The sequence below is a fragment of the Hylobates moloch genome, unplaced genomic scaffold (genome assembly GCF_009828535.3).
Source record: "Hylobates moloch isolate HMO894 unplaced genomic scaffold, HMol_V3 SCAFFOLD_7, whole genome shotgun sequence".
Taxonomy (NCBI): Eukaryota; Metazoa; Chordata; class Mammalia; order Primates; family Hylobatidae; genus Hylobates; species Hylobates moloch.
The window spans coordinates 121,812,825-121,834,596 of record NW_026652282.1 but is presented as its reverse complement, the minus strand read 5'-3'; the positions used below and the strand labels follow the sequence as shown (position 1 = coordinate 121,834,596).

The 21,772-nt window shown below is 39.9% G+C and overlaps 1 pseudogene; it reads right to left on the bottom strand.

Annotated features, from left to right (window-relative positions):
• Positions 1 to 230: 230 nt before the first annotated feature.
• Positions 231 to 862, bottom strand: LOC116811206 (melanoma-associated antigen C1-like; annotated as a pseudogene).
• Between the last annotated feature and the right edge of the window lie 20,910 nt (positions 863 to 21,772).

Genomic DNA, 21,772 nt, shown 5'->3' with positions numbered 1-21,772 from the left:
CATGTGTGACTAATATTTATAAAATAATATTCTGAAGCTAATTCAACCTACTATTAAAAGGAAAATCATTCAAAAAGTACACAAAAGGAAAAGAGGTAAATCTATCTCTCCCATATGGAACAGAAATGCAAAGAACACTGTATTGTTCCCTCAAGCCCCACCCGGGCCCTCCACTACCTGGGACCTTGACTGCCCTCTTCAAACACAGAGGTAAGAAACGGCCCTATACTTCACTCAGGACAGGAGAAGTTTCTGGAGATGGCACGGAACCTTGCACTGGCCATGGCAGTAGCATCATTTTTGGTGTCAATTATGGCCTGGGCTCTGTCTTCCACATCTTTCAAAGCATCCTTGGAAGAGACTGGAAAGGAACTAGAGATGGTATTGTTTCACATGACCAAAATCTCACTACTTTCCTCTTGCTAGTTTCTGAATGGGCTCTAGGACCCCACAGGAATTCATAACGTGGAGAAGCACTACTGGGCACATGCCGCTACTCCAGGTAATGTCCCTGCACTCAAACTTCAGTGACGAGCTCCCTGGGCGCCCCACAGATGAAGTGCCCCCTCTGAGCACACACTCCTATTGCATTCAGCACTTCCCAGATGACCTCCTCAGATACACCATTGCCCTTTATGAAGATCACACTCAGAATAAGAATCAGGAGGCGGTTCTGGGGCATGCCCCGCTCATCACTCAGACTCCCCTCACAGGTGAGGTCTAATGTGTTTACAAAGACACAGGAATGGTCGGGGTCCACTTCTGTCAGGGAAATGCCAAAAAGAATCTCTATGAATTCACGGGCTTTCCTGAAGATCATAGGAAAGTAGCCCGTGTGTGTGTTGAAGACATTCATCAGCATCTCTGCTTTTATGACAGGCTCTTTTGCTTGATATTTGAGAAGAAACCACACCAACTCGTCCACCTTTTCATCCAGTGTACAAGTGAACAAGGACTCACTGTCTGGCAAGCTGTGCCAGGTACTTGTATCTTCATCTTATTGGCTTCTAGGCTCTTCATTGAATGGGCTCCATAAAGTGGAGGAGGAGCAGAAGGACAGGGAACCCTGGAGAGGACCCTGGGGAGGACTCTCAGGGGGATTCTGGGGAAGAGGCAGCATCCCAGCAGCCAGCTACTCCTTCTCCTCCTCATGAGCACCAAGAATCAGAGTAGAGGAGGAGGAGGAGGAGGAAGAGGAGAAAGAGGAGGAGAAGGAGGAAGAAGAGAAGGAAGAGGAGGGGAATAATAAGTAGAAAGAGGAAGAGGAAATGGAGGAGGTTTTCTCCTCTTCCTCCTCTGTGGAATCCTGTGCATCTACCAAGTTCTCTATCACAATTTGGTTCTGGAAGTCTTTCTCAAAGTTGCCACTAGGAACATTTCAAAACACAGGCATAACGTCTTCCTCACGAGCAGGAGGTAAATGTGTGAGCAGGGATAGGGATGATGGGATCCCACAGGCCTGAGGGAGAGAGGGACACTGCGAGCGGCCTCAGCTGAGAAACTCACCCATGATGGCTCTGCCAAAGGCCGGCTTACAGCTCTTCTTCTCTTAAGGTGGTGCCCTAGGGCCTCACTGGTCACCTGTCTTCCTAGGGGGTTTGTCCCCTGGGAACCTGTAGGAGGATGTGAGAAAGCACCTCAGGGCACAGCTGGCAGGCAGAGCCTGAGGCACCAGGAATGGCAGTAGGCGGCTATGGCCAGGTGCTGCCGGGTCTGCTCTGTTTGTGGGGGTAGGGCCCTTGGGACACAGGGCGTGCACTCACCTTGACTCCTGATATTGCCTGGGCCTCCTCTGCTGTGCTGACTTTAGGAAGTGTGCCTCACACCCAGGTCTTCAACTCCTGGTTCCTGGAGCACCTGCAAGAGGAAGTGAGGGAGACTCTCAGGCTAAAGACTGCAAGCAGAGCCTTGGGCCTCCCAAGGCTGACAGCTGGGGCTGACCAGACTCGCAGAGCTCCACAGTTCTGGACTGCATGGTCCCATCAGAATTTAATTAGCATCCTCACCTTTTCTCAGACAGGGCCATGGCCCTACCACTCTTCTGGCCAAAACTCAGGGCAAACTCCACATCCCTGAGAGCAGCGGGAGGTAGGGCGGTGGCAGCCACCTCCCAGCACTCTACCATGGGGGCAGTCGGGGTGGCCTCACGTCTGCTCTGATGCACGCGTGACCCCTCAGTCCTCACTCTTATCACCAGCAGGGCCTGGGAATCTTCCCTCTGCCAACCGGAGGCAGCTCCCTGTGCTGACTTGCCATGGGACCCTCAGACCAAGGCCTTCCCTCTCCCTACACCTCTCACCCAGCAATGAGAGGGCTGCCACCCCGCCTGAGCTGACTGGGGAGCTCTACGAGGGCTGATATGAGGAGCAGGGTGGGAATCTCTGGGAGTCTGTCCTCTGAGGTGGGGGTTCCCCGAGTCCTCCTGAAAGTCTTCCTATTTATTCCCTAGAGAGCCGGCACCTCCTCCCTTCTTCTGTCATGAGGACATGTCCCTCAGCCCTCGGTTGCCCTTTTCCTGTCTGCGACCTGCAATCTCACAACAGGTAGAGGGCGGGCAAGAGCTTCTTCTTGCTGTGGTGGGAGGTCCCTCAGTTCTCCCTTAGGGCCCTTACCTTGAGGATTGGCCAGTTCTAAGAGTCTTCTGTCTGCTGATCTCAATTGAGCCTTCTCACAAAATGCCTCAAATACTTCAGACTCCCAGTGGGGTTAGGTCTCCTCTCTATGGAGGAACCACCCCTCACCTCTCTACCTCCTTCCCACACTTTCCTGACCACCTCCCGGCCCTTCTCCACCCCTTCCTGCCCATCTCCCGGGCCCCCTCTACCCCTTCCTGCCTACCTCCCCGACCCTTTCCACCCCTTCCTGCCCACCTCTCGATATCCCTCCACCTTTTCCTGCTCACTTCAAGCCCCTCGTCCATATTTCCCTGCCCACCTCCCTGCTTTCTCCCCCCACATCCTTTTTTCCAGGGCTGACAGCAGGAAGGGGAAGGGTGCAACCTGCGCCTCCCCTCCATGTTGGAAGGTCACTGTCCTTCCACAGAGTTTTCTTCTCGTTGAGTGGCCAGTCCTGGGGTTCCTCCCTCTGCTCAACTGAAACTGCCCTCCTCAGAGAAAACTTCCCCTCCGGCTGACTCCCAAAATGCAAGTCAGAAAGTTGTAAATATGGGGACCCTGATGGGCTCCTCCAGAGCTGGCAGCAGGCACAGGGACAGGGGAGGGGCACTACCAGTCATGGGTGTTCCCTTCCTGCCTTCCTGAGAGGCTGTGCCTGGACTCCTGAAACCGCCTGGCCTCCCTGCCTCGTGCAACTGAGTCTTTCACCTCCGAATAAGCCCCTCCCATCCCTGAGACCTGCAAGGTAGAAGAGAGGGAGAATCACACCCATCCACAGTGGGGTGGGGCCTCCCAGACCCAAGGCAGGACTCTGGTGTCCTTTTACTGAAATGGGGTGGGCAGGACTCTCTGTTTTCCTGCAGTTATTATTCCTGACATGGCCTGGAAGCTCTTCCCCTGCTGTCCAGAGACTATGTTCTTCAGATCAAGGTTCCCACCTCCATGAGACGCCCCCCAAGACGAAGTGAAAAGTGCTAGCGTCTCTGACTGAGGGCCCTGCCCAAGGCCTCCCAGGGGTAAAAACAGGGCCTGGATTTGCGTGTCCTTCCGTTTCTTGGGAGGGATGTCTCACCAGTCCTTCCTCTGTGTCATCCTGGGGATGCCTGGAAGGGCCTGAGTCCCTTCCCCTCTCATGATCTGAAGTGAGACTCACCTAGGCAGAGCCTTCTCCTCTTTCTACCCTCTAAAATGTCAGGGGACACCACAGTGGGCCACCATGCCCCAGGGCCTCCCAGGGCTGACAGCAGCAGTGGAGCTGGATTCTGTGGGTCCTCCTCTTTGTGGGCAGGGAGTCTCTGCAGTTCTCCCTCAGAGGCCTCATGTGACTACTGGCTGGTCCTGGGTCTCCCTGTTATTCTCATGATGACAGTATAACATACGGCAAAACATAATGTAACTTTACCCTGAATAAAGCCAAAAGCACAATGATGCCATGGTAATCAAGTTAACATCATCAGTGACAAATTATGTTGGTACTATGTGCTGTCGGTATGATATGATAAGAATGGCACTTCACCTCTCTGTTCATCCTTCCAGGAAACATAACCTACATCAAACCATGACCAAAAAAATCACATAAATGCCAATCAAAGTCAATTTTACAACATACCTAACCATACGAAACTGTCAAAACTGTCAATGTTTTCAAAACCGAGAAATGTCTCAATCAACGGGTACAGCCAAAGGGCATCTAAGGAACATGATAACTAAATGTAATGGAATATCCTTAGGGGATCCTGGGATAGAAAATAGAATTTCGTGAAAAGTAAGAAAATGTGACTGAAGTATGTTCAATAATAAATAAAGAATGTTTGTTAAAAACAATGTATAAATACTGGTTCATTAGTTTTAGGAAACCTTACCAAGGTAAGGTGTTAATAACAGGAGGAATTGAGTGTGGAACATATGAGAATGTTCTTACTATTGTTATAATTTTCTTGTAAATCTAAAATTATTTAAACATAAAGTTTATCAAATATGACAAATGTTACCAAATTAGATAAAAGGATATGCATGAAAAACCTATCACAGATATATCTTTTAAGGAAATGTTGAAAGCCTCTAGTTTGAACTTGACACCTGACCTGGAGTTTCTGCTACAAGTATTTCTATTACTTTTTATACTAGAGGTAGTAGTAAGTGTAGTAATCTAAAGAGGAGTAAATGAAGGAATGAGGATTGGCCAGTTGGAAGCAAAGCATTTGTGATTAATGGATGATTAGACTGTGCATGAAAAGAATCCAAAACAACTAAAGATAATTTATTCAACATATAATAGTATATCAGTTTGCTAGTATAAAGTCAATATTCAAAAGAATATCAACTTCGTTTTTTGTCAGGGAAAGAGTAGGAAAATGAAAGTAAAAAATATATAATTTTAACCTATAGTACCCAAATATCAAGTATCTTAGGAAAATAATTTAACCAAAAACATTTTAACCAAATAAGACTGGGAGGCAGCTGACGGCTGGTTAAAATATTTTTTAGTTAAAAAAGCTTAAGCAAAAAATTTTTACAGACAAAAATATTAAAATGCTGTTGAGGCATATTAACAAAGACCTACCTGAACATAAAATACAATAAATTCATGGGCATGAAGATTCAATATTTTAAATATGTTGATTCTTCCCAAAAAGGAATCTACAGATTGATTGCAATCCTAAATCAAAACTGCCAAAGGGCTTTGGACATGAAGGCATGTGTGAATCACCTGATTCTAAAATATAAAGACATGCACATGGACAAGCATAGTCAATATACACTTGAAAATGAGCCATTAGTCTACCAGATAGTAAGAATTACAAAGCTACTATAACGAAGAGTTTGAGATTTGGGTGAAGAGATTGACAGATAGACCAAAGGAACTGAATGGAGAGTTCTGAAAAACAAAACTAACAAAACATGTATAAACATGTGCCTAACTGATTTTTTTTTTTGAGACGGGTCTCCTTCTCCAGGTTAGTGCAGTGGGAATCTGGTCACTGCAAGTCCTCCTCCGGCAGCCTCTCCGAGTAGCTGGGACTACAGGCGCCCACCACCACGCCCGGCTAATTTTTTGTATTTTTAGTAGAGACGGGGTTTCACCGTGGTCTCCATCTCCTGACCTCATGATCCGCCTGCCTCGGCCTCCCAAAGTGCTGGGATTACAAGCGTGAGCCACTGCGCCCGGCCCTTAACTGATTTTTAAAACTTGCAGCTTTAGAGCAGAAGACAGTCTTCTTGAAATAAGTGTCAGTGGAACAACAGAATATCCATACAAAAACCCTAATGTAAGTGGAACCCTTTTTCATATTAAACAGAAAATACAATTACAGGGAAATTCAAAACCTACCTTAAAATATGTTTATTATTAAAAAAAAACTCAAAAATACACAGACATACTTAGAATAATAACTCTTTGTATAAATTATTTTTAAGAAAGTTCTGGATTTGAAAGTTCTGGATTTGAAAGCACTGAAAGAGGCTGGGGTCTTTGGTCACTTCAGTACCAGGGGGAAGTAAGATAAAAGTCAAACAGGAGCACAGGAAATAGCAGCTGCTTCTGCCCGCTTGTCTCAGCCATAAAAGGCCTGACTGCTTTCATGAACCTTTGCTTCCTGACAGCAGGACTTGAAATCTCAGTAGTGGCTGGGGGAAGGCTACCTGGGACAACATTGTATTAATTCCCCCTCCTACTTGGCCAGTCCTCCTGCTGACCTCTGGAACTCTGGGGATCCAAGAAATATAATGTGAGCAGTTCTACTCCAGAAAGTCATGAACGGGGGATGTTGTGTTGATGACAGAAACCTGACCAGGTCCACAAATACTTTACTGACTTAGAGGCAGTGCCAGTTTGCCCCAATGTGATGGGAATAGAGGTTTATTTTCCTCTCCACATAGACAGGAGATTCACATACTTCCTTTCAGCTGTTCTTACTCCTGACAGGACCCTCAGCAGGATTCAGGAACCCTGAGATTCCAAAAAAGGTTGGCTTGTGGCTTTGCCAGAGACTTCCCTGAGGGTTGGGGCCCTCTTCATTGACTATGGCCAGGATCAGCTCAGCCGTTCGTGAGCTGACTTTCTTCTTCAGCTTTGTCTCTGTGTCCCAGGGGCAGTTGGCCTCTGCTCATAGCCAGGATTGGTGGATCATCAAACCTCAGCACTCAAGGTGGAAACCCACAGACAAGGAAGCTCTTCTCCCAGACATGGAGGCAGCTGGTGGGTAAATTCCAGCTCTGCTCCCATGTCCTTGGGAATTATCCTCATGGAGCTTTTCTTCTGAGGTCCCAAGAAGGGAACATTTCTTATGGATGGTAAAAAGAAAATGGCAACCTATTCTTTTACCTACTGGTATTGGAAATAAGTCTCCTGTCCAGAAGAGAGAGGGACTAACATTCTTGGGATTGAATCAATGGGGAGTGTCAGGGACCTTTTAAAGGAGTGAACACAACCATTTTCCAAACACGCCCCAAATGACTCACCTTCAGTTCCTTATTCTCACTTAGATTCAGGCTACAAAGAACATGCTGCCTCTGTCACCGAAGATTTACCATAGTTGCCATGAATATAGATGTTTTGCGCAAAGGTTTGGGAGAGGGGAGGGCATTCCCTGATTTCAAGGAAGAAGGAGCATTTGTGTATGGTTCAGAGAGGTTATAAAATACACATGAGGGCTGACAACTTATTAAAAAATAATAGCTCAATGTGACTTTTTTGCTATAGGTGGCACATGTTTTGATATACTTGATGCCTCCCTTTCTCTCAATTTTTATCAAATCCAAGAGCAGCATTTGTTACCCCAACATCTAAAACCAATGTGAAGTCCCTCCACTTCAATTGATCTCCATTACTACCTCTGTGGCTCATCTCTCACCTAGACTAAGACAAACCCTTTTTTGCTGGTGCTTCTCCTTTCACATTTAATCCTGTAAAATCCATTCTTTTCTCAGCATCCTTTTGAAAACCCAATGCATGGCTGATTTTTAAAACTTTGTATATATCAGCGTTCACTACAATGAACATTTTTATTTATCGTAGGAAATATAGAGTCTTACATCTACCACTAAAATGTCATAGAGATCCCTTCTTTTAGCCTAAAATTTCTCTTGCTTCACCTTGATAGTCAACCACCACCCCCTACCCAAATCACAGCAACAAGTGTGTTTAATGTGTTTTCTTTATCTACTTTTTTTTTTTTTTTACCATTTCCAGATTTAAAATGCATAGAATCATACAATCCTGTTTCTAGAGTGACTGCATTTTTTTTCCAAATTAAAATCAGCAATGACTGAGGGTACCTGTTCTTCAGCCTCCTGTTGAGTGTTTGAAATTTTCAGTCGCTTTGATTTTAGCCACTCTAAAAGATTTGTAGTGGTATCCTGTTTTACTTTGTAATTCCCTAGTGACATAAGATGCTAATCATCTTTTTACATTATTATTTGCAATGTGTATATATTCTTTGGTGTAGTGTGTATCTATTCAGATCTTTTGTCCATTTTTATTGGATTGCTTACTTGTTATTGAGTTGAGGGTTCTGAATATATTTTTGATACACATCTTTAGTCAGACTTTTTTTTTGCAAAACTTTCATCCTCATTTATCATTTTTCCTTTTTGTTCTCTTAACAGAATTTTTTCATTTTTATGAAGCCAAACTTATCAATTTTTTCTTTCACAGATGTTCCTTTTTGGGTTGTATCTAAAAAGTTTTCTCAAACCATAGTTACTTAGGTTTTCCCCTGTGGTATCTTCTATGTGTTTCATAGGTTTTTTTAAATTTTATTTTCACATTTAGGTCTGTGATTGAATTTATGTGAGCTTTTGTGAAGAGTTTAAGGTCTGTGCCCAGCTTCATTTTCTCCATGTGGATATTCATTTGTTCTGGTATAATTAGCTGAAAAGATTATTCTTAATTTAAATGCCTCTGATTCCTTGTCAAAAGTTGGTTGACTATATTTCTGTAGGTCTATTTTTGGGATGTCTATTGCATTTCCTTGACTTTTTTGTCTATTATTTCTTTAATATCACACTGTCTTGATTATTGTAACTTTATAGTAAGACCTGAAGTTGGAAAGTGTTAGTCTTCCCACTGTCTTCTTCTTTAATATTGTGTTGGCTAATCTTAGTCTTTTGAATTTCCACATAAAACATATTTTAGTCCTTAAAATAACTTTGTTGGTATCCACAAAACAACTTTCTAGGATTTTGACTGGGATTTTAGGCAATCTATAGATCAAGTTAGAATTGACATCTTGACAATAATGAGTCTTTCTATCCTTGAAAATTGAATATCCCTTCATTCCATTCATTAGAGTCTTATAGTTTTCTTTATACAGACCTTGTGCCTACTGTGTTAGGTTTCAAAAACAATTTTCAAAAAGATAATGAAGTTGGAGGAATCACACAACCCAATTATGTTACTTACTATTGACAGAGCAGGAGCACTGTCATCTGGGACAAACATCGCCACTTTAAGTTCCAGCTCCCTTTCTAGCCTCATGCATTTCGAGGAAATCACTTCTCTTTTAACAACAAGCAGCCAGAAAGAGCAGACAGTAAAACACAGATAAAACAGCTTGGGTATGGGTGTTGGGGTGGTGGTAAGGCAGGTGGGGGTATCTTAGGTAACTGCCAAACTTCACCCTCATACAATGGGCCCCAGTAAAACAGTGGGCCTTTATAAGCACGTTCCTTTCCCTTCGGGTGCCCTAAGATTGGGAAGCTAAAAGCAGATTCAGGGAGTATGCCTGCAGCTGCAGGAAGAGGTATGGGAACAGATACAAAACTGTCCCTCCCAGATAAGCACAACAAAGAAACACAAAAGCAGTCCAAGCCTCTGATAACCTCTCCCGCCCTAAATCCTTAAAAGCTCTTAGTCTGTAAGGAAGAGTGCCTCTCACCTAACTCGGCCAGAAGCTCCTCTCAGGTTTGTTTTCCCTAAAATAAACGTGTCTTGACTGTCAAGCCACCTTTTGTGTTTCTTTCCTTTTTCTTTAATTCTTACATTTGGTGCCAAAACCCGGGATGGGTGTTGGGAGCAAAGGTTGTCTTGCAACGCAAGAAGCAGTGGGCAATGGCAGCTCATCCTGAGTTAACTCTTGGATCCTGAGGGTCTCTAGCCACCCACCCCATCTTTTCTCTCACTTCACTTTTCAAGTGATTTGCATGAGGAGGACAACTAACCTGAAGGGGACTGTGAGGCTCAGGCCAGGGCTACTCCCCAGTGGATTCTCAAAACCCTCAGGTCTCAAGATTCCACCAGCAATGACTTGCAGTGGCTATTTCGCTCCCTAACCCTTGCTCCCTCTTCCTTCTTCCTCCCTCTTTCTCTCTCTCTCTCTTCCTCATGTGGCTCCAGTCTAGGAGGTCCTTTACCAATTCCAACTGGAACATCCAACATCGGACACTAATTCAGCTGGCTGGTAAAATTTGCCTTCTCCTGGCTTTCTCCTGGTACCTGAGAAAGTCTGGCCTGCCATCCTGGTCCTCAGAGGACCAGCGGGACTAAGCTAGAGGAAACCTTGGGGATGTGCAGTTTCTTCTCAGATTAACCGTCCTCTTTCAGAAAGAGGATTCTGGGTCTCTGTCTTCTGTCTGGGGATGCCTAGAACAAAACAGACACCCTTGGCCTCCTCTTACCAGCCCACATGGGTCACAAACAATCCCACATTCCTACGTCCTTCCCTCTGGGCTGTCTTCTTTGCAACCTCACCAAACTTGGTTTATGGGGACCCTAAAGCCAAAGCATTTAATTTTCTACTGTAACATGGCTTGGCCCCAGCACAGATTAGATAACGACAGCCAATGGCCCAAAAATGAAACCTTTAACTTTCAAACTCTCAGGGATCTTACAAACTTTATAATGAAGAATGGCAAATGGCAAGAGGTTCTCTATTTTCGGGCTTTTTTTTTTTTTTTTTTTTTAAACCTTAAATCCCGACCCTCCCTATGTCAAGCTTTCACCCCTCATAAAATCCTTCTTCTTAATAAAAATCCTCCCCAGGTCTCTCCTTCCTCTAAAACCCCTTTCTCCAAAATTCCTTTCAACCCTGCACATGAACCCCTTCTGTATTCTCAACCTCCTGCACCTGCTCATTGCCCCTGCAAACCCTCTGCCCCAGCAGCCCCTCCTGTCCCCAAGCCTTTAGCCCCTAACCTTGCCCCTCCTACTTCTCCACCTGTTACCCGTTCAAAAACTACTCCAGCCAGTCAAACAACCTCTGCCATTCTCCCTCTATGGGAAGTGGCTAGAGTTAAAGGCATTGCTCACGTTCATGTCCCTTTCTCCATGTCTAATCTGTCACAAATCCAACAGCATCTGGATTCTTTCTCTGAAAATCCCTCTCCGTTTCACAGGGAATTCCTGCACATAACATAATCCTTTAATTTAACTTGGCATAGCATTTATATAATTCTAACCTCCGTCTCTTAAAAAAGAGTGCTCAGCTTAATTAAAATGGATCTCCAAGCTATAATTATATTCAAAAGACTTTTATGTTTTTCTCTTCATAAATCTTGTTTTCCAGGAAAAGGTTTTCCCTCAGTCATCTGAATTACTTTTCTCCACTCTGTCTTGCCAGTCTTGCCACACTCTTGGCGCATGCCAAGAAACCCTAAAATGACTTCTGGTGGCCTGGGACTCCTTGGGAAAACAGAAAAGGCACCACAAATCCCATTTTGGAAAAAATCTCTGTTTTTCTTATGGAATCCCTGGAATTAGACGTAAATAAGTACCTCTCGAAATCTGTCTTTGTCTTCAATCTATGCTTGTTTATTAGGCCCTGGAAACTGTATTCCTAGCTCCGTTCTTAAAGGGCCTCACCTGAAGGCCAATAATCCAATTGGGAAATTACCAAATAAAAAATCTTATAACTACTGGATCTTCTGTTGTCCGTATGGTTATATATGTGTTATGTGTGCAATGTCTATTTAAAAAAAGCTTTAATTAATTAGCCTAAAAAAAGTAAGAGCTTAAATCAAACATCTTTAAGGCAAAAATACAAGTTGTGGTACCTTTCAGTTCACCTAACTTTAAAATTTAAACATAAAAACAGTCTTAGGAATTATTGGTAAAATACTAATGTCTTCAAGGTGTAAAAATGTGGTCTACGTTATGCAGGTCAGATATTAGGTTTGCTAAATGTTTTAAGGTTGTAACCTGCTTCTTTAGCCTTTAAAAACTGTCAACTTGCCTGTGTCACAATTGGTAAGGCCAGACAGCTATGGAAGTAACCATGCCGCTAAGTATGCTGGAAAAAGTCCAACTTCATCTGTATCTAGCGCATAATTTAAAAAACTTAACAGGTTATACATGAAAGTTAAAAATTGCTAAAAGTTACCATTATAACGTAATTAAAGCTACTAAACATGGATTTGGGTGCAAGGTGTATAAAAACAGTAAAAAGTGTTTTTAGTTAAAAATTATAAGAAGGCATAAAATATACATTTTTCTTAAGAATTTAAAAAGTCTTAAAATTAAATAAAATAAAGTGAATGGTTTCAGCAAATTATACAAACATTGTAAAAATTAATCCTGCAAAAAAAAACTGTGTAAACATATTAACTAAACTCAAAAGGGTATTATATGGGTTTTTTTTTTCTGTAAATTAAACACTAAAATTAAAGCACCACAAAGTTTTCTTAAAATGCTAATCTACTCTTTAGCAAAAATTGTAAAGGGTTTTAACAGGTATATAAAAATCTCACTTCATGGTCAAACTTGTTAAAACAGGATTGTCTATAAGGTTTCATTAAAATTCAGGTTAACGTTACTAGCAAACTAATGCAAGGGTAAAATTTAACTTTCTCTCTTAAACAGGATTTTAATGTAATAAAAAGGCTAATAAATGGGTTTTGCTTTTCCAAATTTTTAACTCATCATTTTGGCAAAACAAAACAAACTAACAAAAACCAACTTAGGGCAATCTAAAATTCTATTTCATAATACCAAGTGTTTTAAATTGTAAACATATTTAATACGCTTCCCAAAATCAAACTTTAGTGTCAAGGTTGTCTTTCCTAACCCCTGGCTTTTGGGTACTGCACAGGGCCCCTGAAGCATCTGGAAAAGAGGTAAAGAATTATTTAACATGCTCAGGTACATACAATTGCAAAAATGATGTCTAATAGGTTATATTTTAGGGAATCATATTATAATATTAATATATGTTCCAAAACTGTATGGTATGTCTAAAGTTCTCGTGTCCAAATATGTGCTATTATCACAATTAAAGTTGTTATGTTAGGTTATTGTAAAACACAGAAATAATCAAATTTCTTTGTCAATTGTGTTTCTAATTGTATCCAAACTAGACATTTTGTTGTTTACAGACGATCGTTATTTTCTTTTAATTCTCTTCAAAACATGATTTATAATCAAGCTGTGTCACCTTAACAAGTGCTCTCAAACGGAGGTTTCTCATAACAACAACAACAACAACAACAAATGTACAGAACTCATGAAAAGCTAAAATGTTTATAAATATCAAGCAAAACAAAAGTTAACAAAATGGACTAAACTAATAAAAAACAGGAATAAGTTTTACCTTTTGCTTAAAACACTGCTAATCCTTATTTTATTTTTCAAAGTCAAGAAAACTTGTCTTAAGCTAGCTACAGCCTTTAACAACTAAGCAAAGTATACTCCTGTGAAGTGAATTTAAAGTGTGTTTGTTTCTTTCTGCCTAGTTCCTCTAAAATTTAAAAACTAGTTATAAGTATTCTTACATTACAACAATATAGCTGTCTGCATAAGCACAATAAGAACCTGTTTTCTTTTGTAACAGAACACAATCTAAAAAAAAAAAAACTGTTTATTTTACCAAGGCTTTAACTGGAATGGTATGCTCTCCTTTAAAAAATCAAAGAACTGCCTGGGCGCGGTGGCTCACGTCTGTAATCCCAGCACTTTGGGAGGCCGAGGCAGGTAGATCACGAGGTCAGGGGATCCAGACCATCCTGGCTAACACGGTGAAACCCAATCTCTACTAAAAATACAAAAAAAAATTAGCTGGGTGCGGTGGCGGGCACCTGTAGTCCCAGCTACTCGGGAGGCTGAGGCAGGAGAATGGCGTGAACCCAGGAGGCAGAGCTTGCAGTGAGCTGAGATAGCGCCACTGCACTCCCGCCTGGGCGAAACAGCAAGACTCCATCTCAAAAATAAATAAATAAATAAATAAATAAATAAATAAATAAATAAATAAATATTTTTTGAAAATCAAAGAACTTATAAAGCCAATAAAACCCTTGAAAAATTGACCTCGTATTTTGTGTACACAGTCCCTGTACGGATTTTCTAATCTATGGTAAGTAAAGAATGTCACTTTCTAACAGGCCAGGAATCCCAAGTGATCTTAGAACCTCAAGAAAAAAAATTTGCCCAACTCATAGGTATTTAATGGTACCAATCCATGGCTAGGCTTGGCTTTTAAAAGTCTTATCTCAAATTCCTTCCATGAAACAAAGTTCCATCAAAGCCAATTTAAAAGGCCTAGTAGCAAATTCTTGCTGCACTGTATATAAATAATTAAGCCAAGTATAATAAAGCAAACCAATCCTACCACAATTTGTCTTTTAATAAAAATGGGAAACTGAAAAAAGAAAATTATGTTTCAAAAACTGTAGCTCACCTGTTGTTAAATTCTAGTCTGGCCAAATGTTTTTCAATTTTTATTATTTGCTACAGTTTAAATTATATCTGTTATAGAAATTAACTCCTGGATACATCACACTCAGATCAAACCCTAAAAAGCTAAGAAAGCAACCCCTAACAGCCCAGAAAAAGTTCTAAATATTAATGTAAATAAATATTTTTTTTTTTTTTTTGAAGACGGAGTCTCACTCTGTCACCCAGGCTGGAGTGCACTGGCACAATCTCGGCTCACTGCAAGCTCCGCCTCCCGGGTTCACACCATTCTGCTGCCTCAGCCTCCCAAGTAGCTGGGACTACAGGCACCCACCACCACTCCAGGCTAATTTTTTTGTATTTTTAATAGAGATGGGGTTTCACCATGTTAGCCAGGATGGTCTGGATCTCCTGACCTCGTGATCTGCCTGCCTTGGCCTCCCAAAGTGCTGGGATTACAGGCGTGAGCCACCACGCCCGGCCTCTACCTCTCCGTTTAAGCCAAATATTAAAACATTTTTAATAAAAATTATTTACTATGCCACCCTTGCAGGAACTGCTTTACTCACTCTACTATTTGCAGTAGGACTATATACTAAAACACTCTCAAGGTAAAATATCAGACAGAAAATCTCAGTTACTGTAACATTTTGCTCAATTATTATCCTCATAGCAGCAGTAACACTTACTAACAAAAAATAATGCATAGGCCTTTCCAGTTTTATTTTAGAAAAATACACCTGAGAGGGGTTTTTGGGCGAGTTAGGTTAGAGGCACTCTTTTTGTTTGTTTGTTTGTTTTGCTTTGTTTTTACAGACAAAGAGTTTTTAAGGATTTAGGGCGGGAGAGTTTATCAGAGACTTGGACTGCCTCTGTGTTTCTTTGTTGTGCTTATCTGGGAGGGAGAATTTTGGGTCTGTTCCCATACATCTTCCTGCAGCTGCAGGCATACTCCCTGAGTCTGCTTTTAACTTCTCTTAGTGCACCTGAAGGGAAAGGAATGTGCTTATTAAGGCCCACTGTTTTACTGGGGCCCATTGTATGAAGGTGAAGTTAATAAACCTGTCTTTAGCTGTCAAGCCACCTTTCCTGTTTCTTTCCTCTTTCTTTGATTCTTACAACTATAAGGCTACAGTAATAACAAAGAAAGTATGGCATTGGTTAAAGGATAGATTTTTTTTTTTTTAATGGCAGAGAAGAGAGAATCCAGAAGAAGGCCCCAATAAGGTCCATTCAGTGTTTACAAATGTCTCAAGATAACTGAATTGAGAAATATTAGTGGTGGTTTTTTTTTTTATTGAAAACCTTTCTTTTGTTTACATTTTATTTCATTACTTTCTCTCTTCTTCATCTAACCTCCCTTGGCTATTGTCCTTCACTCAAAGGCACCCATTCTTGCTTGTTTTATGAATGTCTATTTCACTATTCGTATATTAGTTTACACATATGTGAAAGTATGTAATATTATTGTGTGTGTGTGTTAAATGTACAGAAGTAGTATTTGGTCAGAAATCTTGCTTCGTTTCTCATTTTGAAGGTAAGGATTATTTGAGCTTCATTTTCATTGCAGCATGTAGATTTGGTTTATTTATCAGATACCTGGATAAATTCCTTTTTTATGTGTATACTGCATTTTACTTATGAAATCCCCTAGTGGTTAGTTTTTAACTCTTTACTCTTTGAAATTATGCTCAATTAATATTCCTTTACCTGTTGCATTGTGCATTTATATGAGTTTCTGTGGGCCTATATCCAGGAAGGAAATTACAAAGTTGTAGAGTACAATCGCTGTAGGCCTGATTGCTTTCCAAAAAGGCTACACTAGCTTACATTTCTATTAGCAGTACAAGAGTGTTTTCGTTTTTGCACATTGTCATCAGCACTTGATATTGTTTGTTTTTCTACTTTTTGCCAATTAAATGTGTTTAAAGTGGTATTTTAATCAATGCTATGAGTACAACTGGACATCCATATGCAAAAATATAAAATAAAATTTACCTGAATCACACACTTAATGTAAAAATTATTTTAACATGGATGATAGCTCCATGGATTATAATTAAATTAAAAGCTATAAAACTTATGAGAAAACATAGGAGGAAATCTTTTGAACTGGACTTAGGCAAAGAGATGTAATACCTGAAACTAAATCATGATTCATTTAAGAAAATGATATATTAGACTTCCTGAATTTTAAAAATCTTTCTTTCCGGCGCTAAGAGTGGAAACGGACTGGATTCTGTGAGGTCCCTGTGTACTTCTCAATTTCTCAAGGTAATCATATTTACTCTTGATCAGGGTCTTCACCCCTGCCCTTCTGCTGACTTGAGACTGGCTTCCTCAGGCCAAGGATATCACTATCTCCGTGAAATGCTCTAAAAGGATGTCAGGGGATGGGGAGGGTTGCTGCTACCTGATACCCATGCACGGGACCTCTCAGGATTCACACGAGGGGCAGGTTCTTTGAGGCTCAGTCCATCTATAGAGGAAGGCTACCTTTGTCCTTTCCCTGCATTCTCACCTTAATGCATGCTGGAGCCGGAACTCCTCTCTCTGCTGACTTGAGTCTAAGGTGAGGAAGCCTCACCTCCCTCAGGCCCCAAAAATGAAGTCTACGGACATCACAACTGGGGAAACCTGCCTTGGGCCACGCAGGGCTAACAGTACAAGGAGGGCAGGGCTAAAGCTCCCTATATCTGTGACAGGAGGTCCCCTCAGTCTTTCCTTAGAGTCCTTACCTTGAAGTATGTGGGGTAGAGGACAAGACTACCCATTCGCTGATCTGAAGTTCCACCCCTCAGAAAAAGCCTCACCTCCCTCAGACGCCCAAGATGAAAGTCAGAAAAGTCCTCATCTATGGGCTTTTTCTGGGGCTACTCAGGTCAAATATCAGGGGCAGGACTAGGCTGGGGCAACCTCTACCTGTGATGGAAGATCTACTCTATTCTTCCTTAGTGTCTTTCCCTTGATGAGTGAAAGCAATCAGAGAAAAAAAAAATGTCAAATTAAAAAGTATAAAATTTTATAAGAAAACATAGGGTAAATTTTATGACCTGGAATTAAGAAAAGACGCCTCAAAAATAAAACCAAAATTCAAAAAGAAACAATATATCAGACATCCTCAATAATTTTAAAAATTAGTTTTGAGAAAGACACTGTTGAGAGCAGAAGAAGTCAAATGACAGGTTGGAAAAAATATTTATAAATTACATATCCAAAAAGCACCTGTATCCAGAATACAGAAAGGGCTTTCAAAATCCAAAAATTAGAAAACATTTTTAAAATGGGCAAAATACATCAACAGACACTTTTCTAAAATTGACATACAAATGTTAAATAAGCACATGAAAAATTATCCTACATCATTAGATTTTACAAAAAAAACAAATTAAAATCAAGGTAGATGCATCATATTTTTGAGAACTGCTGAAAAATACACTGACATTACTAACTGCTAGCAAGGATGAAGAGCATCTTGAACACTATTGTGTTTCCTGTGTGAATGTAAAATTGTGCACTCACTATCTGGAAATGTCTTTTATTTCCCCCAGACTTCTTTTTTTTTAAATTTATTTTAAGTTCAGGAGTACATGTGCAGGTTTGTTACATGGGTAAACTTGTGTTGTGGGGGTTTGCTGTACAGATTATTTCATCACCCAGGTATTAAACCTAGTACCTATTAGTTATTTTTCCTGATCCTCTCCTTCCTCCCACCCTCCAACCTCCGACAGGCTTCTGTGTGTGTTGTTCTTCTGCGCATCCATGTGTTCTCATAATTTAGCTCCTACTTATAAGTGAGAACATGCAGTATTTTGTTTTCTGTTCCTGCTTTAGTTTCCTAAGGATAATCGCCTACAGCCCTATCCATGTTCCTGCAAAGAACATGATCTCATTATAAACATACACTTACAATATGACTCAGAAATACCATTACTGTGTGAAATAAATTTGAAAACCGTATGTTCTCACAAAAACCTGTACATTAATTTTTATTATCTTTTTCATTTTAATTTTTTTTTTTTTTTTTTTTTTGTAGAGATGAGGTCTCACTATGTTGCCTAGGCTGGTCTTGAACTCCTGGGCTAAAGAGATCCTCCTGCTTCAGCTTCCCAGAGTACTGGGATTATAAGCATGAGCCACCATGCCCAGGCCAGAAACCTATACATGAATGTTTATAGTAGCTCTATTCACACTTCCAAAAGCTGGAAAATATGAAATGTCTTTCTGTAAGTGAATGGAGTAACAAATTGAGGTGCATCCACACAATGGAATTCTACAGACCAACAAGGAGGAATAAACTATTGACATACACAGCAATTTGGGTTGAATCCCCTATGCCTCACCTTTGTAGTCAACTAACAGCTTCCTCCAAGTCCCTAGTAATGGTGATCTGTTTTTTGTATCATTTTACCTTTTTCAGAATGTCTATAAATCAGATAATACAATGCTTTCATCGAATGAGCGCTATATATTTTTTCCAACCAGCAATAAATGAGAGTAGTTCCTTGTTTCACATTATCTCTTATATCTGATATTTTAGGATTTTTTAGTCACTCTAATTAGTATGTAGTAGAATCTTATTGTGGTTTAATTTGCACTTCCCCAATGATAAGTTATGCTGAGCATCTTTTCATATATTTTTGTGATCTGTATATCTTTTTTATTGAAGTGTATTTTCAAATAGCTTGCATATTTTAAAATTAATAGGCTTTATGTTCTAGAATATTATGTTTTACCAAAAACAATTGTAAGAAAATACAGAGTTCTCACATATCCACTAACCTCCCCACAGTTTTCCATATTGTTTACATCTTGTAATGTGGTACACGTGCTGCAATTGTGAATGTATGTTAATATATTATTATTAACTAAAATTTACAATTTAGCTAGGGTTCATTCTTTGTTTTACATTCTGTAGATATTGACAAATATATAATGTCACGTATCCACTCTTACAGTATCACATAGAATCGTTTCACCGTCCTAAAATGCCCTTGTGTCCCATCTAGTCATCCCTCTTCCTCCCTCCAACGAACCTCCAACAACAACTTATCCTTGCATTGTCTCTACAGTTTTGCTTATTCTAGAATATCATAGATTTGGTATGATATACTCTATAGGATTTTTTCACACTTTAAAAACCTTTATAAATAATTTTTTAAATAAATAAAATAGATAAGGTAGTAGTGAAACCCCATATGTCCATTACTCCGATTCTGCAATTTCAAGATTTTTAAGATTCATTTTTATTTTTTTTGCTATAAAAATATATGTACATATTTATGGGGTACATGTGAAATTTGGTTACATGTATAGAATGTGTAATAAACAAGTCTGGCTATTTGAGATATCTATGACCCAAGTTTTTATCATTTCTATGTGCTGGTGCATTTCATGCTCTCTCTTCTAGCTATTTTCAAACTTATAATACATTGCTGTTACTACAATCACCCTGCTCTGCAATCAACATTAGAAACTATTAATTCTACCTAACTGTATGTTTGTACCCATTAACCAACCTCTCTTCACCACCCCAACCCCTGCTGAAACCATTCACTCACACTCCCCAGTCTCTGGTATCCATCATTCCACTTTTTATTTCCATGTGATCAACACTTTATGTCACACATATGGGTAAGAACATGTGATATTTGTCTTTCTGTGCCTGGTTTATGTCATTTAACATAAAGACCTGGAGTTCCATCCATGTTGCTGCAAATAAAACTTCTTTCTTTTTATGGCAGAATAATATTCCATTGTGGATATATACCACATTTTCCTTATCCATTCACCCTCGGTGGACATCTGGGTAGAATCTGTATCTTTGCTGTTGTGAATGGTGCTTCAATAAACATGAATATGCAGGTATTCCTTTGGTATATTGATTCCTTTCCCTTTGGATAAATAGCCAGTAGTGGATTTGCTGGATCATATGATAGTTCTTTTTTTCAGTTTTCTGAGAAATATCAATACTGTTTTCCATTGCATTTCTACTGACTTACATTCTCACAACAGTGCGTAAGAGTTTCCTTTATCCCACATCCTCACAGGCATCTGATTATTTTGTCTTTTCATAATAGGTATTCTACCTCTGGTAAGATAATATCTCATTGTGGTTTTGATTTGTATTTACCTGATGCTTAGAGATATTAAGCATTTTTCCCATACTTCTTGGCCATTACTATGTCTTTTTTGGAAAAATGTGTATTCGTGTCATTTGTCTACTTTTTAATGGGATTTTAAAAAACTGTTGAGTTGTTTGAGTTCCTGATATATGCTCAATAGTAGTCCCTTGTTGGACAAATCATTCGCAAATATTTTCTTCCTTTCAAGACGTTGTCTCTTCACTTTCTTTATTGGTTCCTTTGCTGAGCAGAAACTTTTTAGTGTAATATAGTCCCATTTGCCTATTTTTGTGTTTGTGGCATTTGCTTTTGAAATCTTAGGCATACAATCTTTGCCTGGACCAATGTTCTGAAGAGCTGTCCTTATTCTCTTCCAGTAGTTTTATACTTTCAGGTTTTACCTTTAAGTAAAATCTTGAGTTGCCTTATCTCAAGTCGATTTTTGTATATGGTAAAAAGTAGGAGTCCAGTTTCATTCTTCTGCATCTGGTTATCCACATATTCCAGCACCATTATTGAAGAGGGTGCCCTTTCCCCAATGTATGTTCTTGATGGCTTTGTTGAAGATCAGATGGTTGTAAATATATGGATTTGTTTTTGGGTTTTTCATTTCATTCCATTGTGTTTGCTTTTTATATCAATGCCATGCTGTTTTGGTTACTATAGCTTATACAATATTTTGAAGTCAGGTAGTGTTATGCCTGAAGCTTTCTCTTTTTGCTGAGGATTGCTTTGGTTATTGTGGCTCTTTTTTGGTTCCATACAAATTTTCATATTTTTTTCTAATTCTGTGAAAAATGGCATTGATATTTTGATGGAAATTGCACTGAATCTGTAGATTTCTTTGGCAGGTATGGTTATTTTAATTATATTAATTCCTCTGGTGCATGAGCCTGGGATGTCTTTCAATTTCCTTGTGTCCTTTGCAATTATTTTTGACATGTTTTGTAGAGATCTTTTTTCTTGTAAAGATCTTTTACCTCCATTTTAATGACATAATTTTAATACCCTTTCAATTCAGTGTATCTAGCATCCTAGGATGGCCTTAGACATACCAAAATCAATAGACATCTTTGCTCATCATATCTTCCAGGGCATCAAATCTATCTGGCCAGATCACATCCATACATTCTTTCTTTAAATATAAAGTTTCAAAATTATCTTTGTACTTTTACAAATAAAGACATTTTAATTATGGTGAAATATATATAATAACAATTTTACTATTATAAATGGTCTCCAACTCAATCCAGGTTGCTGCGAATGTTATGATTTCTAAGTATACATTTCCATGGCATTAAGTACATTCACATTGTTATGCAACCATCACCACCATCCATTTCCAGAACTACTTTGCCATTCCAAACTGACACTCTTTATCCATTAAACAACTCCACATTCCCCACCACCACTCCTACAACTTGCCATTT